At 42.8% G+C, this 19,822-nt stretch overlaps 1 protein-coding gene across 2 annotated transcripts in view; it reads right to left on the bottom strand.

Moving 5' to 3' along the window:
* The window catches only part of RBMS3 (RNA binding motif single stranded interacting protein 3), a 1,231,630-nt gene extending 1,211,850 nt beyond the window's left edge, over positions 1-19,780 (bottom strand). The window contains exons 1-3 of one of the 2 annotated variants that reach the window (XM_071222108.1): positions 15,118-19,780; positions 14,780-14,835; positions 12,249-12,334 (exon numbers count right to left, since the gene is read on the bottom strand). The gene's annotated coding sequence lies outside the window, so the exon portion shown is untranslated. The remainder of the gene's footprint in view (positions 1-12,248; positions 12,335-14,779; positions 14,836-15,117) is intronic. The other variant, XM_053929473.1, reaches the window with a different exon arrangement.
* Between the last annotated feature and the right edge of the window lie 42 nt (positions 19,781-19,822).

The raw sequence follows: 19,822 nt of genomic DNA, 5'->3' as shown, positions 1-19,822 counted from the left end.
TTATAGTGTAGCCATCAAACTATATTGTTTTTTAAGATTATTTAATGATATGAGGAAATGATTATCATACCATATTAAATGGAAAAGCATATGTCACTGAGTTAGTATATCAATGATAACATTTCTTTAAAGATTTTATTGATTTACTTTTAGAGAAAGGGAGGGAGAAAGAGAGGGAGAGAAACATCAATGAGTGGTGGCCTGTCACATGCCGCCAGTTGGGGACCTGGCCTACAACCCAGGCATGTGCCCTAACTGGGATCGAACCAGTGATCCTTTGGTTCACAGGCCGGCCGGTGCTCAATCCACTGAGCCACACCAGCCAGGGCCCAATGATAAAATTTTTTATAAAAGTGTTCACACACAGAAAAATGACAGGAAGGAGATATACCAAAACCCAAGTGGAGGGCTATGGATAATTTGTATTTTCTTCTTCCTAAGTTATTTTTCTCTGAGTGATTAAATAGCACTGATTTTAAATTGTCTAGTATGCTTCATACATTCATTTCTATAGAGGTTTTTGTTGTTTTGCTGATGTGTGTGTGTATTCTGTCTTATGAAATGTCTACAGTTAAAATTCCCGGTTCAAATCCCTCCTTTTAAAAAATATTATGTTACTTCACTTATTAAGAACTTAAGAGAAAAATTGTAAATCCCTATTCATCAATATCTGCAATGAGATGAGGGAGCCCTGTTTGGAGGTCACGGTCCCCTGTTCCTACCCTCAGTAATGCGATAACAGGGGCCAGGACAGTTCTGCTCCTGGAGTGGCCGGCCGGCCATGGTCTGAGAGCCTCAACCTCAGGGGACTAGGAGCACCACTGCCTTCTCGTCCCCTCTCCCTTGCCCTTCCCACTCACCCTAACATGCAGCATTGAGTGAAACAGGCCAGCCTCAAGGTCCTGAAGCATTACACACCTAAGGGTTCCCCATCTTCTATTGGGGTCATGTTTGAGTGTGACTTGGCACTGCATTTTTATAGAAAAAAGGGTAGTGAAATACTTGTAGCCAGTCTCCTTCACTCTCACTCTATCCTGGTGTCCTAAAATTCCACCTCATTGCACCAGAAAGAACTCCTTGTGACTTTCTAAGTGTGATGTGCATTATGCCAGTGGCCACGATGGAGCAGTCAGATGCGCAGCAGGCAGACCCAGTGGAAAGGCAGCCCAGTTACACAACCTGGGAAGCTGCCGATGGGGGGCTCCCACATGAGTTCACTGGAATCCCTGACGTGTGGAGGGTGCCCAGACACGCGGAAAGAAGAGCAGAAGGCACATGCGATCAAGCAGAGAAGTTTACCAACCTCAGTCAAAGCCCTGGCCTCCCTTCTGGCCCACGGATGCATACGTGCTAGGTGAGTGTGCGGAAGCTGTGTGAAAGCGGCCTGGGATTAGAACTGTTTCCTGTAGTGGTCTAATTCCTATACACATTTCATTGACCTGGAAACACAATTACTTATAGGTTTTAGTTCTCCAACAACAAGATCCTCATCCAATTTGAATCTCTGCACAATGCCAGCTCAGTTTCTCACTCGGCCGTCTTGGAATAATACACATTTGGTGCAATTGGCTAAATCATTTTCATCTTCTCACCAATCATGGCAACCTAATCAATCTTCTGGCCATCTACGTTAATCCCCAAAATGACACAGATAATCTGATTGGCTGCAGGGCAGCCCAGTCACAATTTACATCAGACCATCTGGTGACTCTGTCCCCTCCAAGGGTAGCCCAGAAGGACCATCTGCTTCGACTCTCCGTATGTCCTGCTGAAGAGGGAAAGGTTGAGGCAAACTACACACAAGCAAGTCATTCTCCTCCTGCCTTCGCCTGAACCAAAGAAATCCTGAAATTCACTGTAATTTAGCTGCTTACATCCCACAGAGCCTGCTTTGCATTCTCAGTGAACACAACATAATATTCAGAATGCAAATTAAACTTTATGGGTGCCATAACCTCGGCCATTTATTGCAGAGTCGGTAATTGCCTGATGCTCCTAATAAAGCCAAGACTACTTGGGCATTTTTTTTTTAACTTTTGCAGACAGAACTGCCATGTTGATTAAGCAATCCTGGTGTTTCTTTGCACTATTTCTTCGGCTAATGTATTAGTCAGGGTCCTTCTGCATTCAAGCAACCAGAGTAGTCTCCGCTAGAGATGGACAGCAAAATTGGAGATAAAATATATTAGTATGTTCAAATTCAAGTAGCACTTAAGAAATGAGTAGAGTTAACATTGTGAGGGGAAAATGGGTTTGCACTAACATCCAAGGAGAGTTACAGGGAAAAAAAGCATCACTGTAAGACCGACTGGTGGCAACAAATTATACTAGAAGGTAAAAGTTGGCTCTTTGAATAATTTGAACCATGAAGTCATCTATAATTTGCACTAACTTGGAAGAAAATCACCCAGCATTAAGATTATCTCCAAAGAAAAATGTTTAAAAGCCAGGGCTACTATTGACTTATGTGACAGCTGTGTTAGGCAGAAAAAGGTCCCCATTTTTCTGGGCAGAAAAAGCTGGTCCTCACTAGGTATGTTCCATTGTGATCTTCTGCTGTGAGGAAGCCACCACCAAAGAAAATGTCCCAGGACAGCAAACTGCCCCCTGTATTTTAATGACATGCCAACACAAGGGGGTGCAATGTCCTCAGGCATGGGCTCCCCCAAGGAAGATAACAGGCAGAAATTTGGATGGAGTTAAAAGGAGAGCTTGGGGATTAGAATAACAACAACTGCCAGCAGGTGTTTGGGGACATCCTGGGTTACAGGCAGCCTGTTGCTCCTCCCCTGTCCCAGTGGACTGCCAGTATAAATACATCAGAGTGGGTTCATTGTTGTTTGCCTCCTCTCCCCAGTGCTGTGGCCGTGAGAACTGTGTCCAAAACCAGGACACTGGAGAGCTTGCTCCTTTGACCACGCTTGTTGGGCCAGGCTGGGGATGCGGCAAGCTCAGGTGGGCTTCCCACTGGCTACTTGTGAGGAGGGGTAAGGAAGTGAATGTTTGCAACAGGTATGGCACTGAATGATCAATACAACCAGTATTCTGCCTGAGTAGCGTGGTAGGTTGCATGAGAGGCCCCGATTCTTTACCTCTCCCTTTGTCCTATGAACTTGTCATTTCTTTTTTTTTTAAGATGTTATTTATTTATTTTTAGAAAGGGGAAAGGAGAAAGAGAGGGAGAGAAACATCGATGTGTGGTTGTCTCTCACACATCCCACAACCCAGGCATGTGCCCTGACAGGTGACCCTTTGGTTCTAAGACCCGCACTCAATCCACTGAGCCATACCAGCCAGGACTGAACTTGTCATTTCTCTCACTGAAGAGGCAGAGTCTGTTTCTCCACCTTTGTGTCTGTGCTCAGCCATGGAATTTGTTTTGGCCAAACAGAATGAGATGGAAACAACAGGGTGCCTATATAAAGCTATGCTTGCATGCTCCTGCTTGCTCCATTGCACTGGGCCATCACCATGACAAGAACATGCACACGCTACTCCTCTGCCCATGAGTGGATCGGAGGCAAGGAGGAGAGCTGTCACAGCCAAGATCAGAACTCCCAGACAACCCTAAGATGCATGCGTGAGCCTAGTAGAGGTCAAGCAACCCATAAAAGTGTACATTATATGAATAAATGGGATTTGAAGCCACTGAGTTTGGAGGTAATTTGTTACATAGCAATAGCTAACTGATACATAAGACATAGACAGAGCCTGGAGCCTCAGCGTTCAAGTTTATGGACCTCTCCACAATCAGTTTCCATTAACCTGCAGCAACTCCTAGTCGCTGCTCTCTGTTCTCAGTTCCAATTCATGAGAGGGACAAACAGCCACAGAAGTTGCAGTAGAATCACAGGGAACATAAATTCCTCTGTGTTCAAGGGACCAGGAAACCTCCCCAAAGCTGGCTGCCACAGCTGGGCCATCTGCCCAGGTCACACACTGCGAGTGATTCCTGCTTCAACCTGTATCTCCTTGCACTGCTGATCATTAAACGTATCACTCACTTCCAAATGCAACGTCAATAATCAGGAAAAACAAATGGTAATGAGAACAAAATGCTGTCCTCATCTCTACTGCTGTTCATCCATTCCTGGAATTTCTTATAGCCCACTTGTTCCCCTTGGCATGGAAATGTATCATCAATGAATCATGGCAAAATATGATCACCGGGTACTATGTCCTCTTACAAAAGGTTGTTTCCTCAGGCAGGCTGGGCCCTGGTCCTCTCTGCCCAGAAAGGCAGCTGCTCAGTGCCCTCTGCATACCACACTCTATGAGCGGGCTTGAGCCCTGCCTCGTGGCTTCTGTGGGCTCCGTCACAGGCTTCATTCGAAAGCCTTATTGCAGCCTCTAAAAATCCAAGTGAATTACTTTTACCAAGTTCTATGAAATAGGGATACTATTTTTTGTTTACTCTTTCCAGGAATTTAATGATTTTCCTTGCAGAAAAGGGTCTATTTATGCTACCTCTTTATTCTTCCCCTACATTGTGTTATGAGATCTTGAAGTAATACCTGAAAAACAGCTTTCCTGGAGCTTGGGATAAAATGTACCACACTATATTTTTGGAGATCACCTCTTCTCTTTTCAAAATATAGAATTAATCTTGGCCTCTGTGCCACTTTAAGTAACAACACTCTTTTTTTATAAAAATGAATAAATATGTCCAAGCAACTCCAAAGTGCACAAAATTGTAAAGTTCGTTTATACCAGATTTTTATTTATCCTTCTACAAACTGGAAAGCAAACACACAGACCAACCTCACATAAGCTGTTCAGTCCACAGCTCTTGAAAAGCTACACTACTTTTCCTTCAATGGCTTCTCCCTAACCCACCCGATTTGGGGAGCACTGAACTTTTCACTTAAAAAATGCATGAATAAAATATGCTCTAAGGAGTAATATTTCAACCTTACCATTTCAGACAAAGACATGCTGACCAATTTGTTAAACAAACAGTTTCTATAAAATGTCATATATACAGGTTGAAATTGGGCACATGTATATTGTAGACCCAAAGCGTTTCGCTTACGCTCGCATGTGAAGGGCAATATAGAGGAGCCCTCGCCTACGGTTCTCCAACCTGCTGCCCACCTGCGCAGTTCCAATGTGTTCTGAAACACTTACACGTCCTGTCTTTATTGGGCCCCATGTGTGTTTTTCTGTTTTACAGCATTAGTCCTAGCCTTCGTTTGACTTCACAGTAACCATGGATTCCCACAAAGTGGAAAACTTAGTGGAAAGTCAAGGTGGAAAAAGCAGAAAGCATGTTCTGGAAATAATTTCCCCAGATCACTGCTCCACCAAGACGGGTGGGGGAAGGCGCTGAGGCCCCATTTCAGGCAGTGGACGGTCCCGAAAGTGGCTGGGAAAGCCCGTTGGCTGCTGAGCAACCAGCGGTCTCGGCAGCGACACTTTAGGGAACACCCAGCTGCCCGCATGGATCAGCTCGGTAAGTGGCAGCTGGGCATAAAGGAGCCCTAGTGAAGTGGATGGCGCAGGGCCCGCTGGTTCTGCATGCGCCTCCATTCACACCTGGCAGTGCAGTTAGCAATCACCGAGGCTTCACACACCAAAAGAAATGTAGACGGGATCAATCATGGAGACTGGATTATCCACCGAGGCAGTATAGGCAGCGTTGAAGACCATGGTTCCAGGGCCAGACAGAATTCGACACCCTGCTCTGCCACAAAACCTTGGGCCAGCCACAGCACCCCCTTCTTGTGGGTCAGTTGCCTCATCTGTGAAACACCTATCTCGTTGAGTGGCTTGAGGATTAAATGTTTCATTACAAGCTTACACACCTAGCACAGTGACAGGCATATAGTAAGTGTTTAATAAACATTAGCTATTATTATTTGTGTAAAGGAAAGTGGAATGTCAAAGCAAATACATGGTGAATTTGGGTTTTAAACTCTTGAGTAATTAAGGCCTTCAATTTGTCATTTGCATTGATCACAAACCTCCCTTTGCTTGAGAAATTACTTTAACAACACCTAGATAAATCTTTTCTTGATTCCCCACTACCTGTCCCCTGTGGTTGCTACTCTGAAATAAAGTGGAATGTGACTCACAGCAGTAGAAGTTGTCTGTGCATTCGACATCAGCTGGGGCCTGGCCATCTCAGCCCACTGCGGTGTGCACAGCAGGCCCGGACATGGGGGATTACTATCCTCCAGAGGCCGACCTTACCCACTGACCAGTGGGCACCAATAGGCAAATATCCCAGCTTCCCCACCCCCGTGTGGGACGGCTCAGAGGTGTGTGCCCTACAGAGTTCCCCCAGCACCACAGAGGTCTTGCTGGGAGCTGGCTGACAGCACAGCGCCAGTGAGCCCAGCCATTCCATCTCACTTCTCACCTTGCTGCTGTGTTGTCTCCCAAGTAAACCACTTGAGCCCTAATATTGTCTGCTTCTGGGGGAAACGCCAACTAAGACGGTCAGCAATACAAATACACTAGCTAAAAAAAAAAGGTGTTTTTAAACTTATTTGTCTGCAATAAGAATACTACGAAAGCATGCACCATGCAAATTCAAGAAATTTCAACTTATTCTACTTTGTGTAGAATTTGTTTGGGGCTTTAGATATTTAATGATTTTGGGAGAACTTTTTACTTCTTTTTGAAATCTTTGACTCACAAATGCTGTCAAACTGTGATCATTTCTATTCTTTACTTCAATCTCATTTGAGACAGTTAGAATGGCTTTGACTGCACTTAGGGTGACTTGAACTCCGTGGGCTCCAAACTAACTTTGTCTCCCAAATCCCAAGATCCACTTAGTGCCCCTAAGACATGACTTTCCAGTTCACATCAGCATAGCTTCAAAATGCTTATAAAAAAGCTTATAAAAATGCTCATAAAAGGTGTTGGTGTTCGCAATGGCTTCGAGAATATAAGTGAATCAGGAACACAAAAATCAAGTTTCCCTTGACATACGGAATTTCCGGAGGAAAGACGTCCTTGGGAGGAAGCGTTAATGAGGATTTACTGCTTTGTTTTGTTTGTTTGTTGTTGTTGTTTACTTAAAACATTTGAAGGATTGTTGAGATTTTTCTCTTCAATAAAATCACCCAAAATTCTCTTTAAATTAATGTTAATGGATTATTTCTCTGGGGATTGAATATTTTAAGTTCATGCTACTTAGAGAACCAAAATGTTGAGGTTCTGCCAATCTGAAAAAAGTTGTTTTGATGTCCTTAAATTACGTATCTTTGAGGAGTTAACATGAGTAGGCTTCAGCATATGTTTACATTTATGCCAAATTTATAAGGTCATTGGCATTATAGTTCTTGAAAAATAATTTGTAAGAAAGATTCAAATTTGTTTACATTTTGCAAATTCCTTTGCTTGCTTCCCCTCAAAGTTAAAATTTCTTTGGTAAATTATCATATCCAATATCTTTATGTTTTAAACACTTCATATTAATTAAATATGCACCACAGAAACATTTTTAAAAATACACTGTCTATGAATAACTTGGCTGATGAAAAAAATTATGTCGCTATTTAAAGAACTCATTGTTTTTCTAAACTATGCTATATGGTAAAGGCATTTAAAGCTGAACAATTAATTATAAATTATACTATACATGCCTGTTCTCAAATATTTTAAATTAACATGCTTTGATAAAATGTAGAATAGAAGGTTGCTAGGCAAACTATTTATAATTTCTAATATTTGCCTCAATTTAAAAGGCCTCTTATTTTTATTTAAAAATATATGTACAGTAATTACTATTTGTAGTACTAATCCTTTTTTCTTTTTTAATAACAACGTTTCTTCCCTCCCATAAGCAAATCTGAGTCTGTAAATGGCTGTTCTCTTTCCTGCCTGGTTTATCTCAGTAGTGATCTCCCCACTCTCTTCCCTTACACATTCGCATACACACATACACTATAGGCTTTTTCTGTCTCTGCATCTCAATTTCTGCGTTCCTCTCCTTTTGGCTGTTGCTCTTTGGTTCACTCTAGCTACGCCAATCCTCACTCCCCTCATGTCTCCCTCTTTATGAAACCTACTCTTCAGAATCACAGCACAAATAAAACAATTCATTAATTTGCCAAGATTATGCTTATAAGAGCGAACAAGCAAGAAAGAAAATCAGTCAGTTTTTTAAAGAGAACAGCAGCTGCTACCATAGGAGAACCAAGCAGGAGCCCTTGTACACATGATAGTTTAAAATGTTAAATGTGAGCTTAAGTTCTGTGCTGTGCCTCTCAGAGGGGTTTTTACTCATTAAAGTAGGGATAAGCTCATTTATCTGAGGTGAAATGCAAGATTAAAAAAATTCAGATGCCTATGAGATGCAAACACAATTTCGTTTATTTATGATCACTAACATGCTATAATCAAGGCAGAACTCATTATTCAGTGATCATCCGACTCTTTGTGACATGTGTTCCTTTCAGCAAGAGAGGGTAAAGAGATGAAATCCAGAGCATAGAATGGCAGAACAGTTAGGAAACAGAATTTTATTTGTTCTTTTGTTGGGAGAGCTAATTACTCATCGATTTGAGACCTTATATCTTCATAAACATATATTGATTGAGCCTGATTATTTCCTGCAATGTCAGAAACATTCAAACATATGTGTTAGTACAAAAGCTATATAATTTACTGGTGGGCACTAATGGCTTCACTGAAGTCAGAAAGCTTCAAGTGGCAAAAGTAATGAAAGAAAGGTTGCAATCAGTGAATTTTTTAATTCTTCATTTCAGCTACAAATACCAGCCTATTCTGACTCATTAGCTATGTGTGATGGCTCATTTATATAAACAGGTATGTTTAGAACAGACCAGTATCTGGTGCCCTGTTCAAATTCAGAAAACAAGGGAAAGAGGAATCCAAGTCACCACGTGAGATTTAAATGTAAAGTTGTGAGAAACTCAGTGAACCAACTAGTGAAATCCGTGACAAATAGTGAACTCAGCCTCAGCCACTATGGCTGTACTGAGTGTGCCACACTTTGAGCTTGCCATTCATTTCTTCTGCCTGGGATGCTCCTTCCCAGATACATGCACAGCTTTCTGCTCAGATGTCTTATCAGAGAAAGCCTTCCTGACACCCTGTATCAAATACATAAAATGGCGTCTCCCATCTTTGTTTTAGTTTTCTTCTTAGTTTCATATCTTCACTGACCTGGGGTATATGTGTGTGTGTGTGTGTGTGTGTGTGTGTGTGTGTATTACTATATGCCTTATCCACTATTACTGATTTTGCTCCTTTTTGTTTACTGCTTTCCTTATCTCCTAGAAAAGTATCTGGTGGGCAATTAAGTATTTGTTGACTTGAGTAGAAGGTGGTTGTGAAGCATTGACATCATTTATTTTGGCTAATACTATCTCAGTGCCATGCAAGTCACTGTGAGAAGTGAAAGATATGGTTCTTTCTTCAAGATGCTTATAATCTATTTGATGAGACAAGTCTGTCTCACATTATATTAGCTACCTAATGCTGTGTAGCAGATTACTCCAAAACATTAGTAGCTTACGACAATGAGCATTTATTATCACCCACACTTTCTGTGGGTCAGGAAGCTGGGAGCGGCTTATCTGAGCAGTTCTGGCGCAGGGTGTCTCATGACCTGGGCTGTGGTGGCCCGAAGGCTGGCTGGCGCTGGAGGACCACTCACACGGCTGTCGAGTCGAGGCTGGTTGTTAGCCGGGGGCTTCCGTTCCTCACCACGTGGGCCTCTCTCCAGGGTTCTGTGAGCACCCCCATGACATGCAGCTGAATCCTTCCAGCTGAGTGACCCAAAAGAGAGTAAAGTGGAAGCTGCAATGTCTTTGATGACATAGTCTTGGAAGCCACACTCTGTCATGTTTGCGATGCCTGAGTGGTACACAGATGAGCCCTACTTGGTGTGGAAGGGGACCACACATGACTGAGAATACCATGAGGTGAGAGCCATATTGGAGACTGGCCGGCACACACGTGAAAACGTAACGAAGCACACATGTCCCTGTGCATTTTAGTGCTAGGCTATGAAAACCATCAAGGGTGGATCAGTTTGAGAACTTGGACTCATATAATCATAAAGGCTAAGTTAGATGACAAACGTAATCCCTAGCTGGGCAATGGTGTTTGGTCTATATAAATTCAATAACAAATTCCATTCATTCATTTGTTCGGCAAATATTTATGTATCTATTAAGCCCTTGCTTGCTGTGCTGGGTCCAGGAGTATGAATAATGCCCAGACTCTGGGATGGAGGTGGTCACTGTGTGCAAGGACAAAATTTTACAGCAATAATAGTTTTGAATAAATTTAGATACTTTGTACAGGGAGGGGCGAGAACCATCATCCAAAGCAGGGTTTCCTCTGGAAACTCACAACAGAAATGACATTATACAAAATAATCACATATACAGATGGAAAATAAAATAGTCTTTAAGCTCTTGTTGTAAGCAACTTCAATATAATACAAGAAAGGTGGATTTTAGAAAGAATCAACTAAGTATTCTGATATCAAAAAAATCACCAATCAGTAGAAACTGACTATTCTCTAAATCGCCTCTATTCTCCGCCCAAATTGCAATGTATCTTCCTAGGTTTTTAAATTACCTGCCACCAAAACATCTTCCAGCCCAATGACTCTTGCTAGTATTAGTCGTGACAATGATTGACCAAAAGGACATTTAGCTTCTAAGTCAAGTGGCCACTGTTTCTTTTAATATTTCTCTTTCCCTGCCATTGCCTGATTTATTTTTCCTGCCTCAGTCACTCTGAGGTCCGAGTCTATGGCCTATGTTAATGCTAATTTTCATTCTCTCTAAGCAAGGGAAAAACTACCATCTTATAGGCATTTGGTCAATATTCCTTAAGACAGAGAGTAATCCAAAACACTATTATAAGCCACTTGAATTCAAGTAAAAACCAAACCACAATAGAAGAGAAACAGATAGTCTCACACACCTCTGGTGGAAGGTAATAAATGACAGACATAGAAAGCCTTCCTACTGTGTAATGCTCTTATTTACTAATGTCTCTTCTAGGAATGACTCAAAAAAATGAATTACATGAATATGAATGATAAGGATGCTCATGGCAAAGCAGTTTATAACTACGAAAACAATCAACAGAGTATTTCATTGTGTAAATGTAAATAAATGAAATACAGTAGCATAAAAATATATTCACAATGTATAGTTAAGAGAAAAAAGCAATATAAACAATTATATGATTGATATTCCATATGTGCTTTCAAAAGTACATTATTTACTACAACCACCCCCTTCAGTTCAAATGAATAGTGTCTGAGTATGGAACTTTTCAGAAAGCATTTTTGAATAGGCAGGAGAGATTGGCAGGAAATTTAAAGTCAATATGACAATTGGAGGGATGCTCTACTCCACACAAGGCACTAGGCTATGACCTGGGTGGGTCACAAAATGGAAGGACTCGTGGCCCCTACTTCCTGGCACTCCCACTGCAAGAGTGGAAACCCCCTCGACACAGATACCTCTCTAAGAGAGTTACCAATAATTGAATTAATATGCTACAGTGCCAGAAAGCTTTAAAATGCTGAAGTTGGTTAAAAATGCATTAGCTCTTCCCCAACCTGATTCTGCGAGCGCAGTAAAATCAAAGAGGCTGCTCTAGGTGCTCGATGAACTTGAAGTAATGAGGTCTGTAAGTTGAGTTGAACAGAAGAAAATGATATTAAGCTTTCATGGAGGACAAATGAAAAGTATCTACCTGTAACCTTTCTGACAGCCAGAGATCCTTTGCCATTTAAAACTCTGTGGCTGTGGTGCATTATTTCCAGGCAGCCGAGAGTTTAATAAGACTGCATGGAGACACCTAACCTTCCAGTCTCTGGCTGCCTGCTGGCAACCCCAAGGCGCTCTCTGCAGAAGCTGACAATCTGAGCTAACATCGGGGCACGGATTTCCTCAGACACAGGGGCACAGGTTGGCACAGTGATGCCTGCCCGCTGCCCCCACCCTCCTCCACACATGCAAATCACAGAACAGTCTGGCTCCAAGCCAGCCACAGCACCCAGCACCCTTGGGTATTTAAACCAGTAGACTCCAAGTATCACTGCTCTCTTGCTGGCGCCACCTGGCTCTGCTGTTGAACGAGGTACCACCCCTTTGGCGTGATATACCAGGCTTTCCTTGAGCACAGCCCACCCTGCCTGGCTCAGCCTTAATACCCAATATTCTTCCCATCCCACACTCCACCCCCTGCACTCTCGTTACTGGGATTAGGGGTTACATGTTCGCTGTCCCTGCTTTTCTCACCTCTGCTCTTCGTTCAGCCTGTGACTTTCATCCTGTCCAGCCTTCAAATCCTGGCATTGCTTCACAGGTCTCTCTCTGCAATCAGACTGCAAAAATAGAGGTGATAGTTACACAATGAGCCAGGCACTTTGCTGGGTGCTTAGCCTGTCTCAACTCACTCTATTCTGTTCAGTAACTCTAGGACATTAGTATCATTATGTGTATTACTATCATTATCATAACCATCATCCCAATTTTAAGATAAGGAAAGATACAGAGAGGCTAAAGCAACTTGACCAATATCAGTATCACTTCCATGCGGTTGAAGGTCATGTATGTGTATCTTGTTCACTGTTCTGTTACTAGTGCCTAGCACAAAACCTGGCCCTCAGCACTGAAGGAAGGAATGAAGGCAATGTCTCCATGAAGCTCTTCCTACAGTTAGAATTAATCTCACTCGCCTTTGCTTTCACATCTTCACCCTAGTGCTTAACACATGATCTCATAAGGCTGGACACCAATTTCCAAATAATCTGCACTTTCACACATTGTCATACATTTACACCTTAACCCTCCTTTGCTTGGAAGAAGCCAGGCTTTCACAGAGCAGCCAAGCTCCAGCTCTGGCACTGCCTGAGAGCAGCTGCTGCTGAGAGCCTGGGCCAGGAGGGCATGGGAAAGGTGGGAAGGACTGTGGGCTGGAGCTGGAGGCTGCTGGGCAGCCCCTTACCCAAGGGCACACAACCGTGGCCCCTCTGTAGTGAAGGGGGTCCAAGCACTCCCATCCAAGTCGAGTGTCCCTTGCCAACCTCCACTCTTATGCCTCTCACATCTTGGCTTGCCCCACAGTAGTGGAAGACGTTACAGAGGTCCTGAGGAACAGGGGGCATTGCAGCCATGCAAGTGAGCAGGAAAGAGAGGGGAAATGGTGGCCATACGGCGTACCTGGGGTCTGATGTAATTGTGCTGATAGAGGCAATGAGTCCCCTCAGACCACCTCTAGTGGTCTCTAAAGGCCAGGTGTCACTCATTGGCCCTCTCTGAAATTCAAGAGGAGCCAAAGGAGGAGCTTAAGAGGGGAGTTGTAGTCCTGGATTAACTCCCTCCAGGAACAGCTGCTGGCAGACCAGGTCGAAAGCTGTCTGTTGACCTCAGACTCTGTGAGGTGATTTCTCAGCTCTGGGAGGGGACACCCGAGACTGAAGGAATTGCATTAATAGATTTTGTAATTACTGACTCTTAGCTATCTGGGAAAAAAATTCCCTTCTGCAATTTTAAAATTCACCTTCTGCTTTGGGGACCACCTCTATTTGTTTACATTGCTCCCTCACTAGATTGTAAGCTCCACAAGAGAGGGGCATAGCCGCATTCACGTCTGTCTTCTGTCTGTTCCTTTCCCTCTGCAAACTGCAAGAGTTGTTTTTATAACACTTTAAATTTATGCCATTGCATGTCATAATAAGCAAGTGTCACTGCTAAAATAGGCTAATTTTGATCAAATATTTTGGTGAGCTTCCTGGCTTTCAAAAGATCTTTGGATCTAGGGACCGAGTTCCAAGTTGTTGAAGGAAGGAATGCTTAAGCACAACACAGGCTTCCTGGGAAAGGCAGCCATACACTTACTGGAATGCATGCAAAAGTGGCACAGACTCCTATCACCACCCATCAACATTAAGACGCCCCCCACCTTTCCTTTTTCAGCAGAATGTCTGTGAAGAAAGCAAGGGGCTTAAAGCCACTTGGAAGATACATGTTACTGTTAACAAACCCATCAGAGAGAAGATCATAATGCTGCCAATAAAGGTTAATTTTTAAAAAGAGAAAAAAGGAATTCTGATATTGATAACTAATAGATGGAGTAAGACAAGTGATCATTGCAAGTGTATAATTACATTTTATCAGTAATCATTGATTGCAATATACTTAAACACATGCTCAGTTTCTATTTAAAAGAGTAAGTAGAAAATATAATTGATTTACAAAGTACTTGCCCATAAGACATCTCATTTATTGCTCACAACAATGCTTTTCTTTAGGTACTTCTATCTCCATTGAGATCTATCTTCCTCGTACATACGAGGAAACGAAATGGTCATTCCGCCACCTGGCAAGTAACCAGATTATTAAACAATAGAGACAGTAGTAATCAAGGGCATGGGACCTGGAACCAGACAGAAATGTGCTCAGATTCTGGTCCTTCCATTCACTGACCCCATGACTTAGATTAGTAGGTAAAATCTGGACCCAAACTAAGATTTTTCAACTCAGAATCCTGTGACACACAATCCCAAAGCACTAAGGAAGGAAAGGAGAACAGAAAGCTGGTGGAAATACATACATTCTTCAATTTTCCAAATGAGGCATTCCACCATTATGGGCATGTCTCCACTCTGTGATTATTACAGAGCCTAAAAATACTTAAAATAAGTGACCCACTCTTATGAGTCCTTAGTGATATGCTGGGTGGTATTGGTAATCGATTTATTTATAAGATCTATACAGATGCTGCCTCCTTGATAAAGCCCTCTGAGGCAGTTCACAAGAAAACTCACCCTTGTGGCTTGGCAGGGAATGGGCTGAGCCGCATCAGTTGAGGGGTCCATCTGGGCTAGATCGAGACAATGCCGGGAAGGTCATTTGGCAGACGAATCTCTGGCTATCACTCTGGGTCCAACCCAGAAGGCAGGACTATTTTGATAGGAGTCCTACCCTAAGAAGAAAACATCCCATGGGCCAGGCACAGCAGAAAAGCTGCCACCACAACCGGTCTGTGAAATTGTTTTGGGAACCCAGAAGCCAAGTGTACCCATTAACTATTGCTACAATAGTGCTGTGTAACAACCCACTTCAAAACCCAGTGGCTAAAGACATTTATGGATCTATAGATCACCTGGGCATCTCTGCTTCATTCTGCAGGTCTATGAGTCTGGGTCTTCTCCACGGTCTTTCACCCTCCCTGAACCAGAAGGCTTCCTGCGGCATGTTCTTCTCAAGGTGATGGCAGAAGCACAAGAATAAAAGAAGAAACACTCAAAGTCTCTTAAAGCCAAACCCAAAGTCACAAGGCAGGGAAGTATACCCTGCCCTTAACAGGGCCATGATAATGCTACAGTGTAAAAAGACACAAAAACTCGGGTCAATAATTCAGTCAACTACTGCCTATCTCCTTGGCCACATTTTCACATCCCTCCAGTTGGAAAACATCTCCATCCCCAATAAGGGACACCCGGAAGTCTCACCCAGTCATGGTATCAGACACTTCTAGGACTTCATCTACATCCGGCCCAAATGTGAATTGGATCTATGAACTAAAAAGACAAATAACTGGCTCACCCCTTCCCGACTCCCATACAATAAGCAACAGTGTTAACAGAGAGACAGGATAATCACAATAAACGCCCCCATTCAGACAGATAAAATAGTCCTTAGTAATACTGAAATCTCTCTAGGGAAATTAGCCAAGATTCCCCTGTCCTAGGAGCAAAAAATGTTTCTTGATTAGACCTCAGTTCTTTTCCCAGCAGCAGGAGAGCTGAGTGGGGGTGGGGGATGAGAAAGATCACTAGTTCATTGTCCCTTCAGTTCCTGGCTCTGTCCTCTGTGAAACCCTTTCCGACCATCTTCATCATTTGTTTCTGAAAAGGAAAATGAAATGTATACCGTGTGTGTATGTGTGTGTGTGTGTGTGTGTGTGTGTGTGTGTGGCTGTTTTCACTGGCTGTCTTCTACTCTACAAAATTAGGGGCTCAGAGATCTTGTTTCCCTTTCAAAGAGTTTCAGTCTCTTCTAGTTCAGGCTGGTAGAACTTTGGCAGTATCACTTTCTCTACACCTTAGTGGCTTTGCTGTGTAGTTCATACTAGTTTTCTATACTATTTCATTCCATGCATCATCAATTTTTTTCAAGACACGTTTCTCTCTCCAGATTTAATTGCTAACACTTTGGCCACATCACACGGCTATAATTCCATGCCTTTAAGCTTCACAGGAGGTTCTGTTCAGCTGAAAGATCTACTAAAAGTCACTCTGTAATATTCTGCAGTGTTAGAGCCATACCCCTGACTGGGTCTTTACCATGAGGCTATGTTTTCCTGAAAGCCACCCGGATTCAGTCTCTGTCTCTCCTGCTATAATTCAACACCAACGCCTTGGACTTGATCTTTTTTCCCCCCAGGCTGTATCTTCATATGAGAATCTTTTTCTGGCTGGAGAGCCTAAAGATAAAAAAGTTTTAGTTTCTAACCCGACAACTCCCAGACTGCTTATGAACTGTGTTGTTTTGGAGGGGCGGTTTCTTGCTTTTGTTTTGGATTTTTTTTTAAACATATCTTTTTCTTGTAGTACCTTCTAGAAGCAAATGACACATTCTTGCAATGTTTTCCTTGGAAACCATTTTCTCTCTCTTCTGCCCTTTTATTTGATTATGCTGCTGACTGCATTGAGTGCTTACAACATACAACAAATCTGTGGGTGTAAAAACGCTAACATTTAGACTTGTGGACATAGAATGTGTCACCTGGACCTTAAGGCCAAATTTATCTGTACTAACCAGTACATTCTGACATATGAAAATACTTACATAATCTACACTTTTTGAATTTCATGGGAAGTGAACTCTACTTTAACAGACTTCTAGAAGAACTCTATTAAAATGCATCAAGAGCAGGCTCAGCCATAAAGTACTTAGAATTCCTTAATCGTTCTATGTCTAGATCTCCTTTTGGAACCTAGAATTTGGAACCTTTTTGAAATGATGGAGCAGGATTTGGATATTCCTAGGATTTTCCAATTCTATTGGGCTGGAAGTATCTGGAATAGATCTCTACCATTTGTCGGCCCCAATAAATGGAGGAGTCATGGACTACCAGCAATTTGGTGGTGGCATTTGATGGTAAGTAGAATGGTTTGCTCCATCAACAGCACTACACAGGTCCCCTCAGGTTCATGAAAGAAATGTTCCTCAAGAAAGGGCTAGCCACCGATTTTTCCTACAAAAGTTCCAGACTGACTTACAAAGGTTATGGTAGTGCCTAGGTCTACTAGTGAATAGATTAAAACTATCACCCTCCACTGCAGAGCCAGCAAGTTCAAGGCTATACACACTACAGACTTTTGCAAGTACACAGGTGCATTTCCCTCTTCATTCCACTGGTGGCAACAAGACACTAACCTATCAAAAGAACGCAGCCTGCCTCCAATAAAGATAGAGCTAAGCCTCTTATCACTGAAAATCCCTGCATAAATCCAGCTTCTAGCATGGGGCAAATGGACAAAGATTTCTAGGTGCTCGACTCTCCAGAGTCTACAGATTTAACTGGGACCACGGCATCTAATGTGGCCCCAGACCTTTAATAAGTTCATGCAATTGTAGACAGACAGGCTTGACCTAACTCATTCCAAACAGGATCAGTCAGCCACTCCTCAAACCCAAATGCCTATGCCTCACATACTGAACATGGTATAACTAATATTATAGAATTTTACCTCCCTTGGTGGGCAGATGCAATTTCCTTATAACGTTCTCCTTGGGCCTAGCAAGAGGTTCTAGCTATAAAGTGTAAGGTATTGGCCACCTCTAGGCCTGACCTAGAAGTCAGCTAATGGCACACAGTCTTTGGTCCTAGTCCCCCAGAAGCAGGGTTGTCACCCAGGTCCTTTGAAAGGAGCGTGTTCGTTGAAGAGGCATAGAAGAAGCATGGCAGTCAGAAGAGAAATGCTGAGCCGACTATCACAGTCATAACTTGCTTTGTCTTATGCATCTTCCACTTTCTAGATGGGAAAAAAGAAAAAGAAAAAGAAGACCTGGGCTCAGAGAAGTTCAATAACTTGCCTCGGGTCTCCCAGCTCCTAGACAGCAGCACCACAACCTGAAGGCAGGCACCCTGCTTCCACAGTCCCACTGCGGTGTCCTGTCTCTGTTACACAGCCTGCCTTGGAACACTCGGTATTTACCAGCAGGGAGGGTGTGCCAGCCAGGCAGGATTCTCAGCCCTGAGGACTGAGGTGTTAATGAACTGCTCCTTCATCCCTTTTGCTGGGCAAAGTCTATTTGGAAATTTGAAAGCCTGGACTCCTCCCAGCCTCTTCTTAGAAGGAGTCAGCAGTTTTCTTTGAAGATAGAACCAATCCAAATATTTGTTCTCATAAGCCTTTTGAGCTGCTCAAGTACACAGTCTTCAGTGGAACTTCCAGACTACTGTAACTCAGAACACGGCAGGGATGACTTCAGTCTGGAAATTCCGGTATGTTATCTGTTAAATCTGACTCTGATGAGCACTGGCTGTTCTACCAAGAGGAATTAGCTGCGAGGGATCTAATTGACCTAATGTATTAGATCGGGGTTTATATCAAACACCTAAATTGTTGATAAAGTCTTTCAAATACTATTGCAGCCATTTTTATAGTTGATTCTAACCAGTAAAAATAAAATGGGACTAATTACTTCTTGAGACATCTTTTAGGCTGTGAATATAAAATCATACTGCCAAGAAAAAGAGGAAGGGTCTTTCTAAAACACTATGGAGTAAAGTCAGCTGGAATAAAAAAAGCAAGCCTTAATCTTCGTTGTTTTACACCACATAGAATTTAAAGGTGATATGTTGAGAGACTGTTCTAGTCACTCTTGTTCTGGAGTGGTATGGAAATGCAGGCTTTGTGAAAGCACAGAGACCTTAGAATCTCTGCTGAAGTTACACAGTTTGGCCCAAACTTGACATTTGTCCCATGTTTCTAAACTGCATGCATTGAGTAGTAGAAACTTGGAATCGTTCCTAACTCCCCCCACTGTCTCATCCCTATATCCAATCTCTAAATCCAGTTAATTTTGCCTGAATGTATCCAATTTTCTCCATCACAGCACCACCATACTTCAGGCTCTCATAATCTCACAGCTGAATTCCCAAAGTCGTCTCCTAACTAGTCCCCTCACTCCAAGGTGACTCCCTCTCCATCCATTCTCCACCTGCTGCTCATGAGCTCTCTCTGAACTATAAAAGGAATGCTGCTATTTAAAAACCTTCTCTGGGTCCCGACAGTTATAAACTCCTTAGCCTATATACACATAGGCCTCTCACCTGTTGAGCTTACCTTCTCACCACTACACATCACTCCAGGTAATTCACCTAACAGCTGGTCCTGCGTGCTCTCTTGCTTTTTCTGCTCTCCACAAGCTTTGGTTTTAGGTGCCTGCAATGCCCTTTTCTCCACCGTTTACCACCAGGAAGAGACAGATGGGGAGAAGGGGAGCCGGAGCTGGAACTAGAGATGGACGTGCACATACACACATTGGTGATGTGTATGGAACACGATGTAGATGAACAGCCACGGAGGCAATCCCTAAAAACTGGAGTTTTAGGGAAGATGTTAAGAGGGTGGTATTGCATGATGTACTTCTTACTTTTCTACATGGTTTAGATTTATTTTACAGTGAATATGTTTAACTTACCTGTCTATACTTTTAAGTGTCACTATATCTGACCATCCCCACCTTCAGAGATACTGATTCAGTGGCAACAGGTCCAGGATTCAGACCTTTTCAAAACCCCCAACAGACTGGTAGTCTGTCGGGTTTGGGCACTGTACTTAAAATAATTATTT

Source organism: Desmodus rotundus, chromosome 8 (genome assembly GCF_022682495.2).
Source record: "Desmodus rotundus isolate HL8 chromosome 8, HLdesRot8A.1, whole genome shotgun sequence".
In the NCBI taxonomy this organism is placed as follows: Eukaryota; Metazoa; Chordata; class Mammalia; order Chiroptera; family Phyllostomidae; genus Desmodus; species Desmodus rotundus.
The sequence above is the reverse complement of the archived record's forward strand: the minus strand, read 5'-3'. Positions and strand labels throughout refer to the sequence as shown.